This window comes from Schistocerca piceifrons, chromosome 3, assembly GCF_021461385.2.
Source record: "Schistocerca piceifrons isolate TAMUIC-IGC-003096 chromosome 3, iqSchPice1.1, whole genome shotgun sequence".
Taxonomy (NCBI): Eukaryota; Metazoa; Arthropoda; class Insecta; order Orthoptera; family Acrididae; genus Schistocerca; species Schistocerca piceifrons.
The window spans coordinates 227,342,807-227,369,763 of record NC_060140.1 but is presented as its reverse complement, the minus strand read 5'-3'; the positions used below and the strand labels follow the sequence as shown (position 1 = coordinate 227,369,763).

At 46.6% G+C, this 26,957-nt stretch overlaps 1 protein-coding gene across 3 annotated transcripts in view; it reads right to left on the bottom strand.

The window, feature by feature from the left end:
• LOC124787937 (disintegrin and metalloproteinase domain-containing protein 11) overlaps positions 1-26,957 on the bottom strand; it is a 1,045,780-nt gene that overhangs the window by 716,169 nt on the left and 302,654 nt on the right. The window lies entirely within an intron of this gene.

Here is a 26,957-nt window from a genome sequence, read left to right as displayed (position 1 = left end):
TTTGTTAATTTATTTGGTATAAATCAATTTCTTAGAATTCAAGCCACATCTGGTGTATACCTATGTTGTTAATTTGGAAGGAGTGGAGATTGTCTCTCAGGAAGGCGTCAAGTGAATTTTTATCTGCTTTCTTGAATAGATATATTTTTAGTTTATTATTTGAGGACTTGGGGGTTACAATATTCAGCCTTGTGTTCACTAATCCCTGTATCCGTTTTGAAGCTCGTTATTAACTCAGGATTATTTGTTGCTAAGAGGTCTAGTGTATTTTCACAATCGTTTACTATTCGCGTGGGCTCATGAACTAACTGCTAGAAATAATTTTCAGAGAATGCGTTTAGGACAATTTCGCGTGATAGTTTTTGGGTACCTCCGGAATTAAATATGTATTTTCGCCAACACATCAGGGGTAAATTAAAGTCACCCCCAACTATAATTGTGTGAGTCGGGTACGTGTTTGAAATCAAACTCAAGTTTTCTTTGAGCCTTTCAGCAATTGTATCATCTGAACTGGGAGGTCGGTAAAAGGATCCAGTTATTATTGTGGAGTTAATGAATGGCTGCAAATGGCCTCCAAGTGGCTGAACTTAACCACCAGCTTTCACAATGCCTTGTTGAGAAGTTGGTCCTTGGCTTCAGTGGGGTCAGCGCCACACTGTAACTCTACCGTCAGCTCTTACCAACGGCAATCGGGACTCATCCCACTAGACCACTGTTTCCCAGTCGTTTATAGGTAAATCCAGTGCTGTTTTTCTGGGGGAACGCTGGGGGATGCGTACCCCTAAACTTTTTCGTCCACAAAGTAATTTTTTTACGATGTTGAGAACTTGGAAGAGTGCCAAAGATTTATTTCACGGACGTAGTTTTTTTATTTCATTTTTTCGTGTTGGTAATTGCAATACGAACGATACTAGTGCAGTCTTTGGTGGGAAAAGCGATGTCATTAACTGTTTCAAGCATTTCGAAGCTGCAGCAATCGTTCTAGACAACTGAATCGCTGGCAGCCAGTTCGACAAGCATGTAGTGCCCTCGCCCTCTACTATAGGGCGATGATAGTGCTAAATGGATATGCGTGCGCTCAAACGCCGAGCTACCGATAGATGTCTCTACGTTCCCCCTACCATGATGATTATGATGACGTCGTGGCTAAAAGCAGACGGGTGGTATCCCATGCTTCAGTTATAAGTAATTTTCGCTGCATTATATTCAATGTCGGAGTACCCTCAAACTTTTTTTTTTTTTTTTAGAAAAAAAGCACTGGATACATCTATATGGTCACGAGTCCGGGAGAGGCGTTGCAAGCGATGTCGTGCTGTTAGCAAAGGTACTCGAGTCGGTCCTCTGCTGCCATACCCCATTAACGCCAAATTTCGCCGCACTGACCTAACGAATACGTTCGAGGTACGCTCCTCACTGATTTCTGAGGTTATTTCAAGCAGTGTTGCTTGTCTGTTAGCACTAACAACTGTACGCAAACGTCCCTGCTCTCGGTCGTTAAGTGGAGGCAGTCGGGCACTGCGTTGTCCGTAGTGAGAGGCAATGGCTGAAACTTGGTATTCTCGGCACACTGCCTGCCGGTGTGGCCGTGCGGTTCTAAGCGCGTCAGTTTGGAACCGCGTGACCGCTACGGTCGCAGGTTCGAATCCTGCCTCGGGCATGGATGTGTGTGATGTCCTTAGGTTAGTTAGGTTTAAGTAGTTCTAAGTTCTAGGGGACTGATGACCTTAGTAGTTAAGTCCCATAGTGCTCAGAGCCATTTCTCGGCACACTCTTGACACTATGGATCTCGAAATATTGGATTGCCTAACCATTTACGAAAAGGACTGTCCCATGCGTTTAGCTCCAACTAGCATTCCGCGTTCAGAAGACTGTTTGTTAATATCTAGCAGCCACAATTACGTCGGAAACCTGTTCACAGGCACCATCTGTGTACAAATGATAGCTCCGGCAATGCGCTACCCGTTTTATACCTGGTGTACGTGATACTACGACCATCTGTATATGTGCATAATGCTATCTCATGAGTTTGTCACCTCAGTGTATCTCACGGTAGTAGCCTCGAAACGCCGTTCGTTGGTAGCGTACTCGCTTGGTCCGTATAAAAGCGCGGCGACTCTATTCTCGCTGCCATGACGCGCGGGCTGCGCTGTCGCTGTGAACGAAGCTCTTGTGTGGGCCATAATTTAGTGCCTGGTTTTTAATTATGCCCCGCGACAAGCGGAGCGAACGTGTTAGCACGTGGCTGACTCTGTTTAGCTGGCGTCCTACTGGCGCCAGTGCACGGCGCCATTAGCGGCTGCGACCTGTGGGACGTGTAGGGGGAGCGCCGTTTCGCTATGATCTCCAAATTAGCGAGAACGGCGTTTTTTGTACTCTTCTTTTTTACCTCTGTTCTGCAATAACAGTTTGTCTTCAGAACCGTGGAAAAATGTTTTTGAACAATCGAGGCAGTAGCAAATTGTGACACAATGGCCACGTTATTATTTAATTATTGTTATAGTTATCTGACATTGTCAACCCGCCAGGGTAGCCGAGAGCGCTAACGTGCTGCTTTCTGGACTCGGGTAGGCGCGCAGGCCCCGGATCGAATCCGCCCGGCGGATGGACGAGGAGAGCGGGTGTGCCGTCCAGCCTGGATGTGGTTTTTAGGCGGTTTTCCACATCCTGCTAGGTGAATAACGGGCTGGTCCCCACGTTCCGCCTCAGTTACGCAGCTCGCAGACATCTGAACACATTCACACTATTTCATGGATTCCACTAGACGCAGACAGTTGGGGTACACTAATTCCGATCTGGGTGGTACGGGGTTGCGGCAGGAAGGGCACCTGCCACCCCTTAAAAATTGACATGCCAAATCCGATTAATCATGGCCGGCCCTGTGTAACTGCGCAAGCCATAGAATGGAATAGAATAGTTATATGACATTATCAGCCGGCCGCTGTGGCCGAGCGGTACTAGGCGCTTCAGTCCAGAACCGCGCTGCTGTTGCGGTCGCAGGTTCGAATCCTGCCTCGGGCATGGATGTGTGTGATATCCTCAGGTTAGTTCGGTTTAATTAGTTCTAAGTCTAGGAGACTGATGACCTCAGATGTTAAGTCCCATGGTGCTTAGAGCCAATCTGACATTGTCAGCACCAGAACGATCTCTCAATTTGAAAAATGTAATATTCTTATCATAGAAGATCACAATAAATAAATATGTAAACGATTAGTTTCGGCAATTTAAACTGACGTCTTCAGATCACCTAAAGGGTGTCCGGGAAGTAGGGACGAATGTTAAAGTGCTATAGAACACACAAAATTTATTGAAAATGTAATTTTTTTTGACTAAAACATTAAGTAACTTCTTCCATTCATGAATGAAAAATTATATCATCCATATGACCACGCAAGGCTGCCCGCCAGCGAGCACTGTGTCCACTGAAGTTCTAGATGATGCATTCATGTATTGTTTGCGGTTTGTTCACGTACATTTTTAATTTCACAAATCCCCCACAAAAAAAAGCAGAAGGCGTAAAATCGCCTGATTCGGCAGGCCATTCCTCGTTGCCACGCAAAGAGATAATTTTTTGAGGAAACTTTTTATTCAGCAGCGCAATCGATTCACGTGATGTGTGACACGTATCACCATCTTGATGAAACGAAAAATCGTCTTTTTCATCAATAAGAGAGAAAAACCAATGATAAATCATGTTTCGCAAACGGTCGTCGTTCACAGTGACGGATGCTCTCCCATCATTTTCATAAACGTACCGGCCGATCACTCTTCCTGCCCAGAATCCACACCATACAGTCATGCGTTGTGGATCCATCTCATTTTCCACAGTCACTCGCGGATTTTCACTACACTGAATTCTGCAGTTCTGCTTATTGACGTACCCAATGACGTGGAAGTGCTCCTCTTCTAAAAAATTCTTCTTTTTATGGAGTTTTCGCTGTCCCTTGTCGAGGGAAGACCCAGTGAGCAAATAAATGTCTCTTTCCATAATCTGGCCGTGCGGGGTAGCAGCGCTGTTTAGGGCACCTTGCCACGGTTCGCGCGGTTCCCTCTGTCAGAGATTCGAGTCCTCCCTCAGGCATGGGTGTGTGTGTTGTCCTTATTGTAAGTTAGTTTAAATTAGATTAAGTAATGTCCAAGCCTAGAAACCGATGACCTCAGCAGTTTGGTCCAATAGGAACTTACCACAAAAAGAAAACTATGATCTGCAGGCTTCAGCTCTTGCTTAAGTTGAATCTTGTTCGCATGCATTTTCAGATCTTTAGAAACGATTTCATCCGGTGAACTTGGTGACCAATTCAATTGTTAAACTCGTCGGCGAATCCTTTTTCCGCTGCTTACGGTCACATTGTCGTGCACAACAGCAATGTTTTCTCGTGTTCGAACAGAACGCGGCCGCCCTGTTTTCTTAACGTTTGAAACAGAAACCGTGGTGTCAAACTTTCGGATCAACTTCCGAACTGACGATGCGGTAGGAGCAGTATTCACGAACGGTTGCCGTGGGCCTTTCACTGTTTTTTTAATAACTGTTTATCATTTGGATACGTTGCTCAGTTGCTATCTGCTCCATGGATGAAAATAAGCATCAAACAACAATGCTCACCACACAAAAGCTATAATGCTACTAATGGGAAAACTGCAGATAACAAACAAGAAAAAATCACGCCTCCCAACCGTCATATGACAAAATGGCGCAAAATTCAAATTCTCCTTACTTCGCGAATACACGTTACATACATCACGCATTGTGTCACTCCATATAGTGCACTGTAATCTAGTCGTAGACATATTTGGGAGCCGCTCGTTGCAGAAGATCTACCAGTGTAACGTTATATATGATAGAACCATATGTGTTGTGAACGCTTCATACGTTGCTGATAAAATACATTTGGATCGCAGGATATTGCATACTGTGTCTGTACTGATAGCTGACGGCACATCGAATCCGGGGTTGATACACATCAGTTGCTGCTAATGGAGGTAATTCTATACGTACCATAAGAAAGAGTTTCAGTGCTACAGAATGAAGGCTTTCACGATCACATGACATTGCTGCTGGTTATCCTTTCGGGTAGAAGGTCGTGGTCCATGAAACTCTTCTGCCCCTAACGTTTCGTCAAGAACTGCCCTGGAGATATTCACAGGCGGTGCTCTTCTGTCGAGTCCTGCATACTGACGGGCTGGACCTCTGAGAGCAACATACATATTGTAGAAAAGGGGACTTGGTTGGAGTTATACGTAATAAGAAGGCGATCGTTGTCAAAGATAAAACATAACTATCGTTGGCTGTCTTGTCAAAGGCAAAAACTGTATAGTGATTCTGCAGAGCTACTGTCCATTTGTCGCAAAGTTTCATGATCTCTTCTCTACTATTAAAATTTTCCCTATGTTTATTTATTTCAATGGCTTCTCTACACAGCCGTGGATCATAGCTGGTCGTGGTGCATAATTTTTGTTTCAGAAAACTTCACTTTGTGACTTCCTGACTGAAGAGCACGCTGCCTATTTATCTGTTTTCCCTGGGTGGCAAAGATCTTTGTGTTCCTTCGCCCGTGTATTCACTCTTCTCTTGGTTGTTCCAATATAAACTTTACCAGAGGTACACAGAATTTTGTATGTGCCACATGCTAACAGAGGACGGCATTTACCGTTTACAGATCGCAACGTTGACCTATTTTCTTTGTTGGTCTAAAAACCGGTTCTAATGTCACGTTTCTGTAAAATCTTTCCGATCTGATTTGTTACTTTTCTAATAGTCCGCCCGCTTAGCTGAGTGGTCATGTGCTTGCCTACGGTGCTGTGGGCCCGGGTTCGATGGGTTCGATGCCCGGCCGGGTTCGAGAGTATCCCCACTGGTGGCCAGGGTGTTGTGTGGTCCTCCTCTTCATCATTATCTCACCATCACCGACACGCAAGTCGCTCAATGTGGCGCGACCTGGAACAAGACTTGCAACCCGGCGGCCGAACTTCCCCGGATAGGGTCTCCCGGCCAACAGTGCCACACGATCTATTAAAAGGGTGAGAAACTGTATTCTTCCATCGTTGTTTTACATGGTTGTCCTTCGACCTTCCATTATTTAGTCGTAGAAATCTGTCACTACATCCCCCCACGAGTAGCCATTTTTCTTGAATGCGTGCTTCAGATGTTTTAATTCGGCGTCTAGGATAGAGCCAAAAGGAGTTTCACGCCGGAATATTACGCTGCTGCATCGTGATCGCATGTGTTTCCTACACTAATGTGCTGTGAATAATGATAGGAAATGAGAATATAACATTTTTCCACCGAAGTCCTTGAAAAATATTTTTCTTCTGTGCCTTACCTTTTTGTTACATCGTGTATAAGAGAACGAAGAAGATTTTTATATGACTGCCTTCTGCAGCACACAGAATATTCTTAGCATGTCTATTTATTTCTGAAAATACACAGTAAAATGTTCAGTGATTTACGATATTATTACTCCTAAGCTTAAAGCCTAAATTAATTAGTACTTTATTTTTAGTTCATGACATCATCTGTCTGGCCTCAAAAATGTAAAAAAAATTTGGTCAAGGCCACTTTAAAATCGACCCACTAACAGCAGAATAACAGCATCACATAACAAATCTTTCCTCCATTTCGTACCTCGAAGAGAAGAAAACTACGGGACGAGAGCGTGTTTTTATCTCCTTACGTGCCGTTTTTCGGGGCGAAAACTTGGGTACCGCGGATGAATTAGGGAGACGTGAGACGAGCTGGCGAGGGAATTCCCATGATGAGTAGCGCGCGCGACTCAACAACGCTGTCGCACCGCGCCCGGCTGCACTCCTCCCCTATTCCTGACGAGCGCTTTTTCTTCATCTGCATACCGCCTCCTCTCCCTCTCCCTCTTCCTCTGCCTCCCCCATCCGCCACGACTTCCCGAGGCAAATTAAATAAGCAAAAGACGACGCGAGGGCTGAGCTCCGCGCGGTGTCGGCCGCGGACATTTCTAAATATTAATCAAGTCTAAAGAAATGGAGCTCGTCTTGCTCTCCCTGCAAAAGCTCAATAAGTTGTGGTCCGCCGAGATAAAGTAAATGAAATTCCTCGCCGGATGCCACAAGGGGCCGGCTAGCAGTTACTGCCAGATCCCGCGGAGGGTTCGCTAACGTCTTATTACTCGATCACGACGCGAGCCACGAGGGGCTATTATTAACTGCGTTTTCTCCTTGCCGGGGCCCGAACCTCCGACGGTAAGGAGTCAGAAATGATTTTAACTTCACAGGGAAGAGGCGCGGCTGTAGCGACAGGCCGCAGGCAACGAAATCTATGATGTAACTGAAACGATGTGGAACAAATGGAAAGATTTTGACGGTATTACACTACTGGCCATTACAATTGCTACACCAAGAAGAAATGCAGATGATAAATGGGTATTCATTGGACAAATATATTATACTACAACTGACATGTGATTACATTTTCACGCAATTTGGGTGCATAGATCCTGAGAAATCAGTACCCAGAACAACCACCTCTGGCCGTAATAACGGCCTTGATACGCCTGGGCATTGAGTCAAACAGAGCTTGGATGGCGTGTACAGGTACAGTTGCCCATGCAGCTTCAACACGATACCACAGTTCAATAGTAGTGACTGGCGTATTGTGACGAGCCAGTTGATCGGCCACCATTGACCAGACGTTTTCAGTTGGCGAGAGATCTGGAGAATGTGCTGGCCAGGGCAGCTGTCGAACATTTACTGTATCCAGAAAAGCCCGTACAGGACCTGCAACATGCGGTCGTGCATTATCCTGCTGAAATGTAGGGTTTCGCAGGGATCGAATGAAGGGTAGAGCCACGGGTCGTAACACATCTGAAATGTAACGTCCACTGTTCAAAGTGCCGTCAATGCGAACAAGAGGTGACCGAGACGTGTAACCAATGGCACCCCACACCATCACGCCGGGTGATACGCCAGTATGGCGATGACGAATACACGCTTCCAATGTGCGTTCACCGCGATGTCGCCAACCACAGATGCGACCATCATGATGCTGTAAATAGAACCTGGATTCATCCGAAAAAATGACGTGCATCCAGGTTCGTCGTTGAGTACACCATCGCAGGCGCACTTGTCTGTGATGCAGCGTCAAGGGTAACCGCAGCCATGGTCTCCGAGCTGATAGTCCATGCTGCTGCAAACGTCGTCGAGCTATTCGTGCAGATGGTTGTTGTCTTGCAAACGTCCCCATCTGTTGACTCAGGGATCGAGACGTGGCTGCACGATCCGTTACAGCCATGTGGATAAGATGCCTGTCATCTCGACTGCTAGTGATACGAGGCCGTTGGGATCCACCACGGCGTTCCGTATTACCCTCCTGAACCCACCGATTCCATATTTTGCTAACAGTCATTGGATCTCGACCAACGCGAGCAGCAATGTCGCGATACGATAAACCGCGATCGCGATAGGCTACAATCCGACGTTTATCAATGTCGGAAACGTGATGGTACGCATTTCTCTTCCTTACACGAGGCATCACAAAAACGTTTCACCAGTCAGCGCAAGTCAACTGCTGTTCATGTGAACACGTTGTAGGTGTTGCCATCGGCGCCAACTCTGAATAGCTAATCATTTGCATACCACAGCATCTTCTTCCTGTCGGTTAAATTTCGCGTCTGTAGCACGTGTGTATTAACAGACCGCAAAAGAAGAGAATCGAAACGTTTGAGGTATGATGCTATAGAAGCACGTTGAAAATAGTTGGACTCTTAAGGTAAAAAATGAGCAGCCTGTGGAAAGCACTGACAATAAGAAAAGACCGGATGACAGGACTTAGGTGAAGATAGCTAAGACTGATTTCTGTGGTACTTGAGAATGCTTTGGAGGCTAGAAACTGTAGGGGAAGACAGAGATAGGAATACATCCAACAAATAATTGTAGAATTTGGGCGCAAGTGCTATGTGATGTGAAATGCGAAGGCAGAGGTATGGTAATGGTACGTTATTCCGCCATGCTCGCTCATAGCAGTCCTGATTCAATAATGAAGGAGAGAAATAATGAGGTGCCATTCTACGTAGAAGTACGTAGAATTTTATTAGAATAAGTCTAGTGAAAACAGAATCATGATCCGGGTGGCAGATCAGGAGATGTTTCAGTTTTAATAAAGCACTGAAATTAGAACTCGTGGGACTGTACAAAAGCAGAAGGCTACTATTGTCGTGACAGTAGGGTGGTAGTGTGCTCACGGAAACGGTATCATCATTGCGGGCTGTAGAGTGCGGTTACAGAACGTTTCGGAGGTATATGGGCAAGAAACAGCAGAAACTAAAAGTAAGATGCAGTTTCTGAGGGCAGACACGCTTTGTAAACCAGAGGATGGTGAGACCTAGGAAGGGACGACCAACAAAAGAAAAATAGTCCGTCCGAAAAACGCATTTTATAAGAATAAGATTGAAGCTAGAGTTATTCCTGAGGGCATTTCCAAAGAGCACTGGAGGAACCGATGTAGGACACTACTACTGGTTTGGTATATAAGTTGGTAGCACTTTTTTTTGCATGTCCGTATTCCGTTTGCTAATGGTTTATTTATCCACTGACTTTTTTGTTTGAAGTTCATTGTTGCTATTTCAGTTAACACACCGTCTTTTTATCATTTGGAGATTGTGAGTGGAGCTTTCGACGCTAGAAATTGGAGAGTGCACAGTGGAGATATGAGAACGTTTTCGAAATATTCTTCTCTTTAAGTTTAGTAGAGGGTTGAAGGCAGCGGAGGGGCCCAGAAATATTTGCGCTGTATATGGGAATATTGTTCAGTCTATATATATTGAGCAAGCAGTAAAGGAAACATAATAAAAATTCGGAGTAGGAATTAAAGTCCATGGAGAAGACGTTCGCCGATGTCATTGTAATTCTGTCAGAGACAGCAAAGGGCCTGGAACAGCAGTTGAACGGAACGAACAGTGTCTTGAGGATATAAGATGAACATCAAAAAAAGCAAAACGAGGATAATGGAACGTAGTCGAATTAAATCGGGTGATGCTGAGGGAATTAGATTAGAACCTGAGACAGTTAAAGTAGTAAAGGAGTTTTGCTGCTTGGGGAGAAAAATAACTGATGACGGTTGAAGTAGAGAGGATATAAAATATAGACTGGGAATGGCAAGGAAAGAGTTTCTGAAGAAGAGAAATTTTTTAACATCGAGTATGGATTTAACTGTCCAGAAAGTCGTTTCTGAAAATATTTGTATAGAGTGTAGCCATGTATGGAAGTGAAACATGGACGATAAATAGTTTGGACAAGAAGAGAATAGAAGCTTTCGAAATGTGGTGCAACAGAAGAATGCTGAAGATTAGATGGGTAGATCACATAACTAATGAGGAGGTATAGAATAGAATTGGGAAGAAGGTTAGTTTGTGGCACAACTTGGCTAGAATAAGAAATCGGTTGGCAGGACATGTTCTGAGGCATCAAGGGATCACCAATTTGGTATTGGAGTGCAGCGTGGACGGTAAAAATCGGAGAGGGAGACCAAGAGACCAAGAGATGAATACACTAAGCAGATTCAGAAGGATGTAGGCTGCAGTACGTACTGGGAGAAGAAGCAGCTTGCACAGGATAGAGTTGGATGGATGACTAAGCAGTCATGGCTAGAGGACAAATGTAACGATGTAGAGGCTTATCTCACTAGGGGTAATATAGATACTGCGTACAGAAAAATTAAAGAGACATTTGGAGAAAAGAGAACCACCTGTACGAATATCAAGAGCTCAGATGGAAACCCAGTTCTAAGCAAAGAAGGGAAAGCAGGAAGGTCGAAGGAGTTTATAGGGGGTCTATACAAGGGCGATGTACTTGAGGACAATGTTATGGAAATGGAAGAGTATGTAGATGAAGATGAAATGGGAGATAAGATACTGCGTGAAGAGTCTGAAAAAATGGGTCAAATGGCTCTGAGCACTATGGGACTTAACATCTGTGGTCATCAGTCCCCTAGAACTTAGAACTACTTAAACCTAACTAACCTAAGGACATCACACACATCCATGCCCGAGGCAGGATTCGAACCTGCGACCGTAGCAGTCGCGCGGTTCCGGACTGAGCGCCTAGAACCGCGAGACCACCGCGGCCGGCGAAGAGTCTGACAGAGAACTGACAGACCTAAGTCGAAACAAGGCCCCGGGAGTAGACAACATTCCATTAGAACTACTGACGGCCTTGGGAGAGCCACTCCTGACAAAACTCTACCATCTGGTGAGAAAAATGTATGGGACAGGCGAAATACCCTCAGACTTCAAGAAGAATATAATAATTCCAATGCCAAAGAAATAAGGTGTTGACAGATGTGAAAATTACCGAACTATCAGTTTAATAAGCCACAGCTGCAAAATACTAACGCGAATTCTTTACAGACGAATGGAAAAAATAGTAGAAGCCGACCTCGGGGAAGATCAGTTTGGATTCCGTAGAAATATTAGAACACAGGAGGTAATACTGACCCTACGACTTATCTTAGAAGCTAGATTAAGGAAAGGCAAGCCTACGTTTCTAGCATTTGTAGACTAAGAGAAAGCTTTTGACAATGTTGACTGGAATATTCTCTTTCAAATTCCGAAGGTGGCAGGGGTAAAATACAGCGAGCGAAAGGCTATTTCGAATTTGTACAGAAACCAGATGGCAGTTATAAGAGTTGAGGGACACGAAAGGGAGCCGGCCGAAGTGGCCGTGCGGTTAAAGGCGCTGCAGTCTGGAACCGCAAGACCGCTACGGTCGCAGGTTCGAATCCTGCCTCGGGCATGGATGTTTGTGATGTCCTTAGGTTAGTTAGGTTTAACTAGTTCTAAGTTCTAGGGGACTAATGACCTCAGCAGTTGAGTCCCATAGTGCTCAGAGCCATTTGAACCATTTGACACGAAAGGGAAGCAGTGGTTGGGAAGGGAGTGAGACAGGGTTGTAGCCTATCCCCGATGTTATTCAATCTGTAAATTGATCAAGCAGTAAAGGAAACAAAAGAAAAGTTCGGAGTAGGTATTAAAATTCACGGAGAAGAAATAAAAACTTTGAGGTTCGCCGATGACATTGTAATTCTGTCAGAGACAGCAAAGTTTATGGAGGAGCAGTGTCTTGAAAGGAGAATATACACTCCTGGAAATTGAAATAAGAACACCGTGAATTCATTGTCCCAGGAAGGGGAAACTTTATTGACACATTCCTGGGGTCAGATACATCACATGATCACACTGACAGAACCACAGGCACATAGACACAGGCAACAGAGCATGCACAATGTCGGCACTAGTACAGTGTATATCCACCTTTCGCAGCAATGCAGGCTGCTATTCTCCCATGGAGACGATCGTAGAGATGCTGGATGTAGTCCTGTGGAACGGCTTGCCATGCCATTTCCACCTGGCGCCTCAGTTGGACCAGCGTTCGTGCTGGACGTGCAGACCGCGTGAGACGACGCTTCATCCAGTCCCAAACATGCTCAATGGGGGACAGATCCGGAGATCTTGCTGGCCAGGGTAGTTGACTTACACCTTCTAGAGCACGTTGGGTGGCACGGGATACATGCGGACGTGCATTGTCCTGTTGGAACAGCAAGTTCCCTTGCCGGTCTAGGAATGGTAGAACGATGGGTTCGATGACGGTTTGGATGTACCGTGCACTATTCAGTGTCCCCTCGACGATCACCAGTGGTGTACGGCCAGTGTAGGAGATCGCTCCCCACACCATGATGCCGGGTGTTGGCCCTGTGTGCCTCGGTCGTATGCAGTCCTGATTGTGGCGCTCACCTGCACGGCGCCAAACACGCATACGACCATCATTGGCACCAAGGCAGAAGCGACTCCCATCGCTGAAGACGACACGTCTCCATTCGTCCCTCCATTCACGCCTGTCGCGACACCACTGGAGGCGGGCTGCACGATGTTGGGGCGTGAGCGGAAGACGGCCTAACGGTGTGCGGGACCGTAGCCCAGCTTCATGGAGACGGTTGCGAATGGTCCTCGCCGATACCCCAGGAGCAACAGTGTCCCTAATTTGCTGGAAAGTGGCGGTGCGGTCCCCTACGGCACTGCGTAGGATCCTACGGTCTTGGCGTGCATCCGTGCGTCGCTGCGGTCCGGTCCCAGGTCGACGGGCACGTGCACCTTCCGCCGACCACTGGCGACAACATCGATGTACTGTGGAGACCTCACGCCCCACGTGTTGAGCAATTCGGCGGTACGTCCACCCGGCCTCCCGCATGCCCACTATACGCCCTCGCTCATAGTCCGTCAACTGCACATACGGTTCACGTCCACGCTGTCGCGGCATGCTACCAGTGTTAAAGACTGCGATGGAGCTCCATATGCCACGGCAAACTGGCTGATACTGACGGCGGCGGTGCACAAATGCTGCGTAGCTAGCGCCATTCGACGGCCAACACCGCGGTTCCTGGTGTGTCCGCTGTGCCGTGCGTGTGATCATTGCTTGAACAGCCCTCTCGCAGTGTCCGGAGCAAGTATGGTGGGTCTGACACACCGGTGTCAATGTGTTCTTTTTTCCATTTCCAGGAGTGTATGATGAACATCAACAAAACCAAAACTAGGACAATGGAATGTAGTCGAGTTAACTCGGGTGATGCTGAGGGAATTAGATTAGGAAATGAGACACTTAAAGTAGTTAATGAGTTTTGCTATTTGGGGAGCAAAATAACTGATGATGGTCGAAGTAGAGAGGATATAAAATGTAACCTAGACTGGCAATGACAAGGAAAGCGTTTCTGAAGAAGAGAAATTTTTTAACATCGAGTATGGATTTAAGTGTCAGGAAGTCGTTTCTGAAAGTATTTGTATAGAGTATAGCCATGTATGGAAGTGAAACATGGACGATAAATAGTTTGGACGAGAAGAGAATAGAAGCGTGCGAAATGTGGTGCTACAGAAGAATGCTGAATATTAGATGGGTAGATCACATAACTAATGATGAGGTATTGAATAGAATTGGGAAGAAGAGGAGTTTGTGGCACAACTTGACTAGAATAAGAAATCGGTTGGTAGGACATGTCCTGTGGCATCAAGGGATCACCAATTTGGTATTGGAGTGCAGCGTGGACGGTAAAAATCGGAGAGGGAGACCAAGGCTGCAGTACGTACTGGGAGAAGAAGCAGCTTGCACAGGATAGAGTTGGATGGAGAGCTGCATCAAACCAGTCTCTGGACTGGAGACCACAACAACAACAACAACAACAACAACAACAAATACAGCAACAAGGAAAAGAAAGTAATGGTGGAGTTCAAACAAAACTGCTAATCTCCGTACAACGACCTGTGAGCATCCACAAAAGACGACGTCAACCAATTTAGAGCGTAATACATTACAAACAGTCATACATACAAACAATCACCGTGATAAAAAAAGAAACATTCTTCAGTCATCACTGAGCCATGATAGAAATCAGATGAGCAAAATTCAATGGTGCTTCTATGGGAGAAACAGACATAGGCCACGTGGCGTTCGAATGAAATTGGTACTCTAAATACAATGAGGTGCCAAAATCGATGGGATAACTCCAGATATCGTGTCGGATCTCCTTTTGCTCGGCGTAGTGCAACAACTCGACTTGGCATAGACTAAATAAGTCATTTCATGTTTCCTGCAGAAATCCTGAGCCGTGCTGCCTATATAGATGTCCACAATGGCGAAAATGTTGCCGGTGCAAGACTTCGTGCACAGACTGACCTGTCGATTACATCCACAAATACACGATAGGAATCATGTCTGGGGATCTGGGTGGCAAAATCATTCTCTCAAATAGGCCGCAATGTTCTTGGAACGAATCGTGAACAACTGTGGCCTGGTGACATGGCGCATGTCATCCACAACAGTTCCAACATTGTTTGGAAACATGAAGTCCATTAATGGCTACAAATGCTTTGTATGTAGCCAGACAGAACGATTACCATGCAAATGATCACTTCAGTTGGATCAGAGGACCCAATCCCTGACATGTAAACGCAACCCACACCATTATGGAACCACCTCAGGCTTGCAGAGTGCTTTGTTGCCAATCTGAATCCTTAAGTTCTTGGGGTCAGCACTGCTATCAGCTCTACTCATCCGACCTGGCCATTGTTTCCTAGCCGTCTTAAGTCAACCGATATGGTCACGAGCCGAGGGAAGGTGCCGCAGTCGATGTGCTGTTAACAAAGGCATTCGTGTCAGTTGTCTGCTACCGTAGCCCATTAACGCCAAATTTCGCCGCCCTGTCGTAACGTATACGTTCGTGGTACGTCCCACATTGATTTCTGCGGTTATTTCTCGCGCTGTTGCTTGTCTGTTAGCACTGACAACTCTACGCAAATGCCGCTGCTCTCGGTCGTTAAGTGAAGGCTGTCGACCACTGCGTTCTCCGAGGTGTGAGACAACGCCTGAAATATGGTATTCTCGGAACACTCTTGCCACTGCAGATCTCGGAATATTGAATTCACTAACGACTTCCGAAATGGAATGCTCCAGGCGCCTAGAATTCCGCTTTCAGTGTCTGGCAATTCCCATAGTGCGGCCGTTGGACAACTTTTCACATGAATCACCTGAGTACGAATGACAGCTCTGCCAATGCAGCCGGCCGCTGTGGCCGAGCGGTTCTATGCGCTTCAGTCCGGAATGGCGCTGCTGCTACGGTCGCAGGTTCGAATCCTGCCCCGGCATGGATATGTGTGTTGTCCTTAGGTTAGTCAGGTTTAATTGGTTCTAAGTCTAGGGGACTGATGACCTCAGATGTTAAGTCCCATAGTGCTTAGAGCCATTTGAACCATTTTCTGTCAGTGCACTGCCGTTTTATATTTTGTGTACGCTATGTTACCGTCATTTGTATAGGTGCATATCGCTGTCCCATGCCTTTTGTCACTTCAGTGTAAACAGACACTGGACAGTGGATTCCGAAGGAAGTTCAGATGACGACAAGAATCCTTGGTCGACCTACAAAACTATACCATCTTCCACAGTGCCACGCATTACTGTCAGTGCAAATAAACTTGCCTCGCCGATTTCGCCTGCAAGTGACCCAGAAACGAGTCGAAGAGGGCCCAGATAGCAGCCACAACCGTACACTCCCTCTGCCGCACGCCGCACTGTTTGCACCCGGGCTGGGCCCACCACTGCCGCCAATTAGCGTGGCCCGTACACAAACAGATGGCGGCTTAATTAATATGTGTACCGCGCGGCGGCTGGGCTGCCGTTTGAAGTAGTCGGCGACTGTGCGACAGTGGCTGGCCGCCAGATTGCCTCCACTGCAAATACACCGGCGGACCGCCCCCTGCTTTGTCGCGCTCTGCTCGCTACAGCGCGGCCTTTGGCGGTCGCGTTTGATCGGGAATTTTCCCGTCGTCGGTAAACTGCGGACCTCGTTTCGAGCCCAGCCATGCGTGATCGTATGTGTGCGCTGGAGAATACGGCGCTCTATATGAACTACTGCCTCTCCTGCTTTTGGGTGGAAAGGAAATTCCAGTTCGTAAAGATAATATACCAGGTGTTGCAAAACGATTCATCCAATTTCACATGACTATACAGGATGATTCAAAAATACAGGATGTTTCAGAAAGAATTATCTGATTTTGGACGGCAAATATTACGAAACATGGGAAGTGCTTGCAAGGTTGGTTCAAATGACTCTAAGCACTATGGGACTTGACCTCAGATGTCATCAGTCCCCTAGACTTAGAACTACTTAAACCTAACAAACCTAAACACTACATACACATACATGCCCGAGACAGGATTCGAACCTGCGACCGTAGCAGCAGCGCAGTTCCGGACTAAAGCACCTAGAACCGCTCGGCCACAGCAGCCGGCTGCCGGCAAGGAAATGTTCGCTGTTTGAATTGGCGTGGCCTAGAGTTTCAGAAAATCGCCGTTACATGTCAGTCAATGCGTCTTCTCAGTTTGCACTCAGTCAGAAGTAAGATGACGTCCACTCAGCAGAAGGCATTTTGTGTGCTGCAGTTTGCTGCAGTTCGGAAAGAGTGAGGCAGCAATTTCTGTCCACCGTTCCTTTCGTCGGATTTTTGGCAGGGATTCGCCTGCACCCAAAAACATTCGTCGTTGGTATCGCAAATTTGAAGAGACACGAGGCTTGGCCAAATGTAAGGGTCCAGGTCGACCTCGCACTTGTGATGACATGGTGGACAGTATCCGGCAAACATTTGAGCAAAGTCTACTCGCAGTGCAATCAGAGAACTGGCAGTGCCACATACGACTGTCTGGGGAGTGTTAACGCCTGGCCGGCCGCGGTGACCGTGCGGTTCTAGGCGCTTCAGTCCGGAACCGGGCGACTGCTACGGTCGAAGGTTCGAATCCTGCCTCGGGCATGGATGTGTGTGATGTCCTTAGATTACCAGAATGAGATTTTCACTCTGCAGCGGAGTGTGCGCTGATATGAAACTTCCTGGCAGATTAAAACTGTGTGCCCGACCGAGACTCGAACTCGGGACCTTTGCCTTTCGCGGGCAAGTGCTCTGCCCCCGAAAGGCAAAGGTCTCGAGTTCGAGTCTCGGTCGGGCACACAGTTTTAGTCTGCCAGGAAGTTTCGTCCTTAGGTTAGTTAGGTTTACGTAGTTCTAAGTTCTAGGGGACTGATGACCTCAGATGTTAAGTCCCATAGACCTCAGAGCCATTTGAACAATTTGTTAACGCCTCATTTGATCTATAGACGATGCAGACTACAATTAGCACAAGCTCTTCAGGTCGGTGACAGAAGGAAAAGGGTGACTTCAACGATTCTCTGCTACAGGACATGGCAAAGATACATCTTTACCATGATTAATTTTGAGTGATGCAGCAACATTTCACGTTAGCGGTAAAGTAAACCGGCATAACGTGCCCGTGTGTGGACTTCAGACCCCTCACAACATTACTGGAACCGGCCGCTGTGGCCGAGCAGTTATAGGCGCTTCAGTCCGGAACCGCGCTGCTGCTGCGGTCGCAGGTTCGAATCCTGCCTCGGGCATGTATGTGTGTGATGTCCTTAGGTTAGTTAGGTTTACGTACACTACTGCCCATTAAAATTGCTACACCAAGAAGAAATGCAGATGATAAATGGGTATTCATTGGACAAATATATTACACTAGAACTGACATGTGATTACATTTTCACGCAATTGGGTGCATAGATCCTGAGAAATCAGTACCCAGAACAACCACCTCTGGCCGTAATAGCGGCCTTGATACACCTGGGAATTGAGTTCTAACAGAGCTTGGATGGCGTGTACAGCTGCTCATGCAGTTTCAACACGATACCACAGTTCATCAAGAGTAGTGACTAGCGTATTGTGACGAGCCAGTTGCTCGGCCACCATTGACCAGACGTTTACAATTGGTGAGAGATCTGGAGAATGTGCTGGCCAGGGCAGCAGTCGAATATTTTCTGTATCCAGAAAGGCCCGTACGGGACCTGCAACATGCAGTCGTGCATTATCCTGCTGAAATGTAGAATTTGGCAGGGATCGAATGATGCATTGTGCAGTTGGTTGTTGTCTTGCAAAAATCCCCATCTGTTGACTCGGGGACCGAGACGTGGCTGCACGTTCCGTTACAGCGACGCGGATAAGATGCCTGTCATTTCGACTGCTAGTGATACGAGGCCGCTGGGATCCACCACGGCGTTCCGTATTACCCTACTGAACCCTCCGATTCCATATTCTGCTAACAGTCATTGGATCTCGGTCAACGCGAGCAACAATGTCGTGATACGATAAACCGTAATCGCGATAGGCTACAATCCGACCTTTATCAAAGTCGGAAACGTGATGGTACGCATTTCTCCTCCTTACACGAGGCATCACAACAACGTTTCACCAGGCAACGCCGGTGAACTGCTGTTTGTGTATGAGAAATCGGTTGGAAACTTTCCTCATGTCAACACGTTGTAGGTGTCGCCCCCGGTGTCAACCTTGTGTGAATGCTCTCAAAAGCTAATCATTTGCATACCACAGCATCTTCTTCCTGTCGGTTAAATTTCGCGTCTGTAGCACGCCATCTTCGTGGTGTAGCAATTTTAATGGCCAGTAGTGTAGTTCTAAGTCTAGGGGAGTGATGACCTCAGATGTTAAGTCCCATAGTGCTTAGAGCCATTTGAACCAAGGACTCTAGAATATCATGTGGTGCTGTGAGACTTCATCAACAGCAGCTAACGAAGTTTCAAAGAGGCCTCGTTGTGGATCTCTTCTGGGAACCGACGAACTCTGTTTGTTTGTCTTGCATGTAATTAGAACCGCACGTCATGCCGATTTAGTGCAGTGTGTTACGGCGTACAGTCAAGTGCCGGCACGCCAGACGGGAACAAGAGATCACAGAGGACTGTGAAGAAGACGTCAGCCAATTGCTAGCTGACTGACCCCTCTCCAGGATGACAACGCGACGGCAGTGGCCCGTATGCAAAGAGAACATAAGCGCCACCCCCGACTGGGCGCGGCCCTGTTCTACAGAAGCTTCACGACTAGCGACCTGAATAGAACTGCATTACTTCACTTGCATTAGGAATTGCGTATACTGAAGAGATTTCTTATTTGCACGTGGCCCTTTGCTTGCGACACTTGTGTGTTATTGTCAAAGTTAAGTATTGTTTTTGTTCATTCTGTAATATGGTTCAAATGGCTCTGAGCACTATGGGACGTAACTTCTGAGGTCATCAGTCCCCTAGAACCTAGAACTACTCAAACCTAACTAACCTAAGGACATCACACACATCCATTCCCGAGGCAGGATTCGAACCTGCGACCGTAGCGGTCGCTCTGTTCCAGACTGTAGTGCCTAGAACCGCTCGGCCACTCCGGCCGGCTTCATTCTGTAATAAAACTCATCAATACGATTCGTTTGAATGTTGTTTAGCAATCTGAGAAGGCAGGCTTCCTAGACACCCCATATTCGACGACTAGGCAGAATTCAACACATTGTGTATTTCGTATACTTACGGAATATAAATTGCATTTTGTAAGTAACAAAACTTCAAAATGGCTCTGAGCACCATGGGACTTAACTTCTGAGGTCATCAATCCCCTAGAACTTAGAACTACTTAAACCTCACTAACCTACGGACATCACACACATCCAGGATTCGAACCTGCGACCGTAGCGGTCGCGCGGCTCCAGACTGTAGCGCCTAGAACCGCTCGACCACCCCGGCCAGCAACAAAACTTATTTGATCGTGTAACTCCTGTGCTTTATGTGACCAAAGCGATTACTTTTGCTGCACATAATGTTTACATGCACAGACATTACCAAATGCTACATAATTATTGCAGCTATTTTGTATTCAGTGATCAAAGGCAAGAGTTTCCTGTTATTACTCATAAATGCAAATATTGTTTACGCTTACTAATGGTAGCCTACGGTATCTTACAATAGTTTACAACCCTAGTTTGAGCAGTTACCCTCTTGCAATTCCTGTCTCCTTGTTTCTTTTCCCCTAATTTTATCACCACCCACAACTCTCTACACTTCATACACATTGCGTAAGCAGGCGTACATTGGCGCGTGCCTCCGTGGTGTGTGTGTGTGTGTGTGTGTGTGTGTGTGTGTGTGTGTGTGTGTGTTGTGTGTGTACGCGCGTGCGTATGCGCTGGCGTCCACACTTGGCCCCGCGGCACGGAGCCCGGCTAACTCCCGCAATCCCCGTTAAGTGGCTTAGCGGGCAACTTTGCGGAATTAAACTCGGTAAAAACGACCCCATAATTTCAGTAAAAGGCCCGGAAACTCTGTGCCGCGCTGTGGGCGTGGCTGGCGACCGAGGGCGCGGCGGTGTTGAAACCTGAACGTATGGGCTGCCGCCTGCCCGGCTACAAAAAATAAAGGGGAATCCCCGCTCGGTGGCGGAGGCTGCGAGCGACCGCCGGCCGTCGACCAAAGGCGACCGCTCAGCTATCGATTCCTGTTTGTCGATACCCGATTTGTCCAATGAGCCAGCACTAATTGTGCATTTAGTATCATCGCGGCTAGCTCTAACCGTTGCAGGGTGAGCGCTCTTTTCGCTCTTTCTAAAAGAGAGCTCAGGTGTTAGGAGGCACTTCTTGCAACTGTCGGGAAATAAAGGCTACGCAAGAATGTACATCAAAATGCAGTGGCGAAGTAGAGTATAGCAATGAAATTTGGTTATATCGCCAGCACGTACTGCAGTAAACATAAATCACGCTGTCATCTGGCTGACTCGACAGCCTTCAGTATGTACGCAAACGATACCTTCGCGAATCTTCGATGATACCTCAAATTTTATTACTTGCTGAATAAATGACAATATTATATGGGTAAACACAATGACTGAAAAAATCACAACACCAAGAACGAGTTACGCGACTTGAACCAAAACATCTGAAAGATGATGTCTATTTAGATTTCGCTCCAGTCACATGGCGCCAATATGAGGATGCAAATTCGGTTTGCTTTAAATACATGCTGTACCGGTCGAGAGCGTTAGTTACCTTTGAGACTGGGCGTGGTGAGTTGACGTTAGTCGCGAATGCCTTTAAGGCAACAAAGGTGGCATTATCAACACCTCACTGAGTTTCAACAAAATTAGAATTATATTAATACCTTGAGCTGCTGAGAGGCGTTGATATATATCAACAGGGACAGGTGAAAGTGTGTGCCCCAACCGGGACTCGAACCCCGGATCTCTTTCTTGCATGGCAGACGCTCTATCCATCTTTTTTTTCATTATTTTGTTCGGTATTGTTCGTTGCGTTTGGTCTGGGCGGACGTCACAAGACATGTCTGGTACCGTGCGCCGCGGAATTTGAATCCCCGCCAGACGTCATGGACGTCGAAGACCCCTAGAGGTCTCTGCACCATCGTGCCGTAAGCTATGGCGGCGCGCGCCTCCTGGCCAGCATTCAGAGGGCGCCAAAGTGGAACACGTGGTTCCAGCCGCCAACAGCGGCGTCCCCCATAGAGTAATTAAGCGCCTGCATGTCACGCAGCCTGCCAGTCCAACCTTGCGTACGTCTCAGGACATACCGCCTCGCCTTAGACAGCGTATTTACTTTCGTGTTATGAAACGTCCCCTTAGAACAATTATACATGACTGTGCTTAAACTGACACACAATATGTTTTAGCGCAACGCAATCTGACTTTCAATAATCCCTACAAAAGAATGGCCCTGACTAACATTAACCAATACCTTTCACAAATCACTTACCTCACAAAAATCTTCGTTACTCGAACTACTGCAATACAGCGAGCGCCACTACTGCCAGCTAAATAAAAGATTCAAACTACGGAAGGCACTAACTACTGATAGGCATAGTTAGCAAATGAAAGATTTTAGTAGAGAACAAACAATGTATTTACCTTAATAGTGTTGAAAACTCATAATATACATAGCAGTTCATGACATCCAGTCTTACAAATTTCAAAACTCCGCCATCTCTCTCCCCACATCCACCATTGCTGGCGGCTTACCTCCAACTGCGCAACGCTACGCGCCGTTAACAACCAACTGCCCAACACTACAATGGCAGACAACAATGCAAACTGGCCACAGACTGCACACAGCACAGCCAGTGATTTTCATACAGAGCGCTACGTAACGTTGTCAATAAGAAAACCTGAACAGCCTACTTACAGTGTTTTGTTTGCGAGTGGACGTGGTTATCTAGCTAGGTTTTCTTGACTCTGTTGTTTCGCTCTTGTTGTTGTCGTAAGGTCTTTCGGTGGTCGTGGCCGTCCTTTCCCGCTGTGTTGTTGTTCGCGGGCCGCTCCGCGGGTCCTGCAGCGTTTTCCGTCAATTCAACCCCGCGACTGTTCCGGTCGCCGTTACAACATCCGTTCAAGTTGATCGTTGATTACTTTACTCAGTTTTTCTATTACAGAATCCTCTGACCGAACACGCTGAGCTACCGTGTCGGCATCCATTTGAGTCACCGAGGGCACAGAGGATAGTGCGACTGCAGGGACTATCTCGCGAACGCCTCCCACATTCTCACCTTGCATGTCCACACACTACATTCGTTGTGTCCCGTCCCAACACACTAATTACTCGTTGAAGACACTCTTACCAAGTCCCGTAAGAGTTCGGGGAATATGTGTGCATCAGCACAGAAGAAGAGGGTCATGGCCGGTACTGCCAGAACTACAGGGTGTTTCAAAAATGACCGGTATATTTGAAACGGCAATAAAAACTAAACGAGCAGCGATAGAAATACACCGTTTGTTGCAATATGCTTGGGACAACAGTACATTTTCAGGCAGACAAACTTTCGGAATTACAGTAGTTACAATTTTCAACAACAGATGGCGCTGCGGTCTGGGAAACTCTATAGTACGATATTTTCCATTTATCCACCATGCGTAACAATAATATGGCGTAGTCTCTGAATGAAATTACCCGAAACCTTTGACAACGTGTCTGGCGGAATGGCTTCACATGCAGATGAGATGTACTGCTTCAGCTGTTCAATTGTTTCTGGATTCTGGCGGTACACCTGGTCTTTCAAGTGTCCCCACAGAAAGAAGTCACAGGGGTTCATGTCTGGCGAATAGGGAGGCCAATCCACGCCGCCTCCTGTATGTTTCGGATAGCCCAAAGCAATCACACGATCATCGAAATATTCATTCAGGAAATTAAAGACGTCGGCCGTGCGATGTGGCCGGGCACCATCTTGCATAAACCACGAGGTGTTCGCAGTGTCGTCTAAGGCAGTTTGTACCGCCACAAATTCACGAAGAATGTCCAGATAGCGTGATGCAGTAATCGTTTCGGATTTGAAAAATGGGCCAATGATTCCTTTGGAAGAAATGGCGGCCCAGACCAGTACTTTTTGAGGCTGCAGGGACGATGGGACTGCAACATGGGGCTTTTCGGTTCCCCATATGCGCCAGTTCTGTTTATTGACGAAGCTGTCCAGGTAAAAATAAGCTTCATCAGTAAACCAAATGCTGCCCACATGCATATCGCCGTCATCAATCCTGTGCACTATATCGTTAGCGAATGTCTCGTGCAGCAATGGTAGCGGCGCTGAGGGGTTGCCGCATTTGAATTTTGTATGGATAGAGGTGTAAACTCTGGCGCATGAGACGATACGTGGACGTTAGCGTCATTTGGACCGCAGCTGCAACACGGCGAACGGAAACCCGAGGCCGCTGTTGGATCACCTGCTGCACTAGCTGCGCGTTGCCCTCTGTGGTTGCCGTACGCGGTCGCCCTACCTTTCCAGCACGTTCATCCGTCACGTTCGCAGTCCGTTGAAATTTTTCAAACAGATCCTTTATTGTATCGCTTTTCGGTCCTCTGGTTACATTAAACCTCCGCTGAAAACTTCGTCTTGTTGCAACAACACTGTGTTCTAGGCGGTGGAATTCCAACACCAGAAAAATCCTCTGTTCTAAGGAATAAACCATGTTGTCTACAGCACACTTGCACGTTGTGAACAGCACACGCTTACAGCAGAAAGACGACGTACAGAATGGCGCCCCCACAGACTGCGTTGTCTTCTATATCTTTCACATCACTTGCAGCGCCATCTGTTGTTGAAAATTGTAACTACTGTAATTTCGAAAGTTTGTCCGCCTGAAAATGTACTGTTGTCCCAAGCATATTGCAACAAACGGTGTATTTCTATCGCTGCCCGTTTAGTTTTTATTGCCGTTTCAAATATACCGGTCATTTTTGAAACACCCTGTATATACTTATATAGATATGGTGTCTGTTCTTTCGGACATGTCCGAAAGAACAGACACCATATCCATGTAAGTATAGAGTTTGAACAAGGTCGTATAACGGGGCTACGAGAAGCTGGATTTTCCTTCTGCAATATTGCTGCAAGAATGGGTTGCAATGCAGCCGCTGTAGATGACTGCTGGCAGCAGTGGTCACGGAAAAGCGTGGTCTCCAGAAGACAGGCCTCCGGATGGCCACATGGCACTACTGAGAGGGAAGACCACTGTGTGCGTCGTATGTCTCCGACTTGTAATTGGTAGCATTATCGCGTTTTTCACGATTCACTCGAGCGATGTGATGCGTTCAAAACCCATGTTGGTTTGTAGCTAGAAACTTTTCCCTCTCACGGAAATTGTTTTCGAACTTAGAGTATAATCAAGAATTTTATGGAGTCGGTTCTTTTACGCTTTGGATATACAGGAGTCACCTACAGTACACAAAGCTAAGTGTGAAGCCTATTCCGATAAGTACTCCCTGTAAAAATCCATTTGCGATTCTATCTGTACTGGCTATTTAGTTTTCAACCCTTTCAGCTTCTTTTCAACACCGGGAACGCTTATTTCCATGTCCGCCTTATTGGGAGTCTGTGCGGCGGTCAAACGATGGTATTTCCATGCGATCCTCCTTCGCGAATGATTCTTTACATGCAAAAGTTAAAACTTCACCTTTCCTTTTGCTGTTTTCTACTGCCACACGAGATTTCTCTACGAATGACTGTACAGAACCTTCGAACCACTTAGCGATTAACTAGCCTTCTGCAGGAAAAAAAAGTGTAGGTATCGCACTTTTTCAAGAGGAAGCGGTAGTAGCTTCCGTGTAAGGTGGCTATAATTTCGCACCTTACAAGCACTCATCTACATACTTTACTTTGATTTACAACCGGAATTAGGTATCATTTGATAGGTCGTACGTCGTATATATGAATATTTTAAAGAAGACTGACACTGTCACGTACACCTAGTAAATAGTTGGTAACGCTTATTGCATGAAAGGTGACGGACTGTCTTTATTATCAAAACGGTGTTATGGATGATTGTCTATACTAGTAGAGGTTGGAACGCCAGTGGAAATGAAACGGCAGGCGTAACTCAAGCCCTGGGTGGGTGGGGGGGTGGGGAGGGGGGAAAGCCCGCACAGGTGTGTTGGTCCTGCTTGAGACAGGAAGTAGCCAAGACGGACGGTCGGGAACCTGAGCACTGAAGCACAATAGAGTGGCGGCTCGCCAGTGTTGTAGCTATGTCGGAAGGATAACCGAATACTCTGAAAATCTTGGGCGCAGCATAAAGGAACAGGGCGTTACCTCGCAAATCACGCAGGCTGGGTTATTTCCGAGGATTTTTTACTCTGAAAGCGTACCATTGTATGAATTCCTAATTAACGGGGATAGGTATTTCCTCGCAAACTTTCCGCGCTGGACGACAAAAGACTAAAATATGGTTTGTCGGCGTTTGGAAGCATCTGTAGAGAGGGAGAATATTCCGTGGTTTCGAGAATATGGTTCGTCTTGTGCAGTTACGAGGGGAAGCCAGCGGTGGAGAGAAGGTGGTCTTCCGTTTTGAGCGCCGGTGTTTGACGGTCGCTCAATATCAGCTTTTGTTGGTACAGACGGGTTTGCTGTCTTTGCTCTCAGGAGATTTTATAGTTAGAAAGTTGAGACACTGTACTGTTGCGAACTTATACGATTCTGGACTTCGCCTCCGGGTAGGGAGTCGTCGTTGAGTACGCAGCGTTCAGTGATTGAGAGCACTTGTTCTGCCTATGCTCACGTTGAGACGTTATCTGAACTCCGTCCTTGTGGCTGGGATTTCGCGTTTGTCGTCTGTAGAACTCAGAGAGGAGAAGACAGTATTACAATATTCTAGTCAGAGGACCGTCTTCTGCCGTCCTAGTGTTTGAATGAGGGTTTTTTTTTATATTTTGTGGCTGGAGTTCTTCCGTCGTCGCAGACGTCTACGAGAACCATCACTCCGACGGACCGGACGCAGTACATATGGTGAAATTGCTAATTGCTTTGGCTTATTAGGGTTATAAAGCTAAGCACCTGTTACCACTTAAATTTTATTTCCACTGAGGTTGTACACCACTGAAGATCATCTTTGAAAGTAGTGTCTTCTAGTGTTTGGTACGTAGGTGATGTCAGTCATGTCGCGTTATTTATATTAGATCGCGTAGCCATAAAAGGGGGCAGATTTGGGCAATTCATCAATCTTATTAGTTATGAAATCCATTTGTATCTTTTTATGTCCATTGGACATTGACATATAAACATTTGTAATACGTAAAGGAGTTTCAATCCACAATAAACG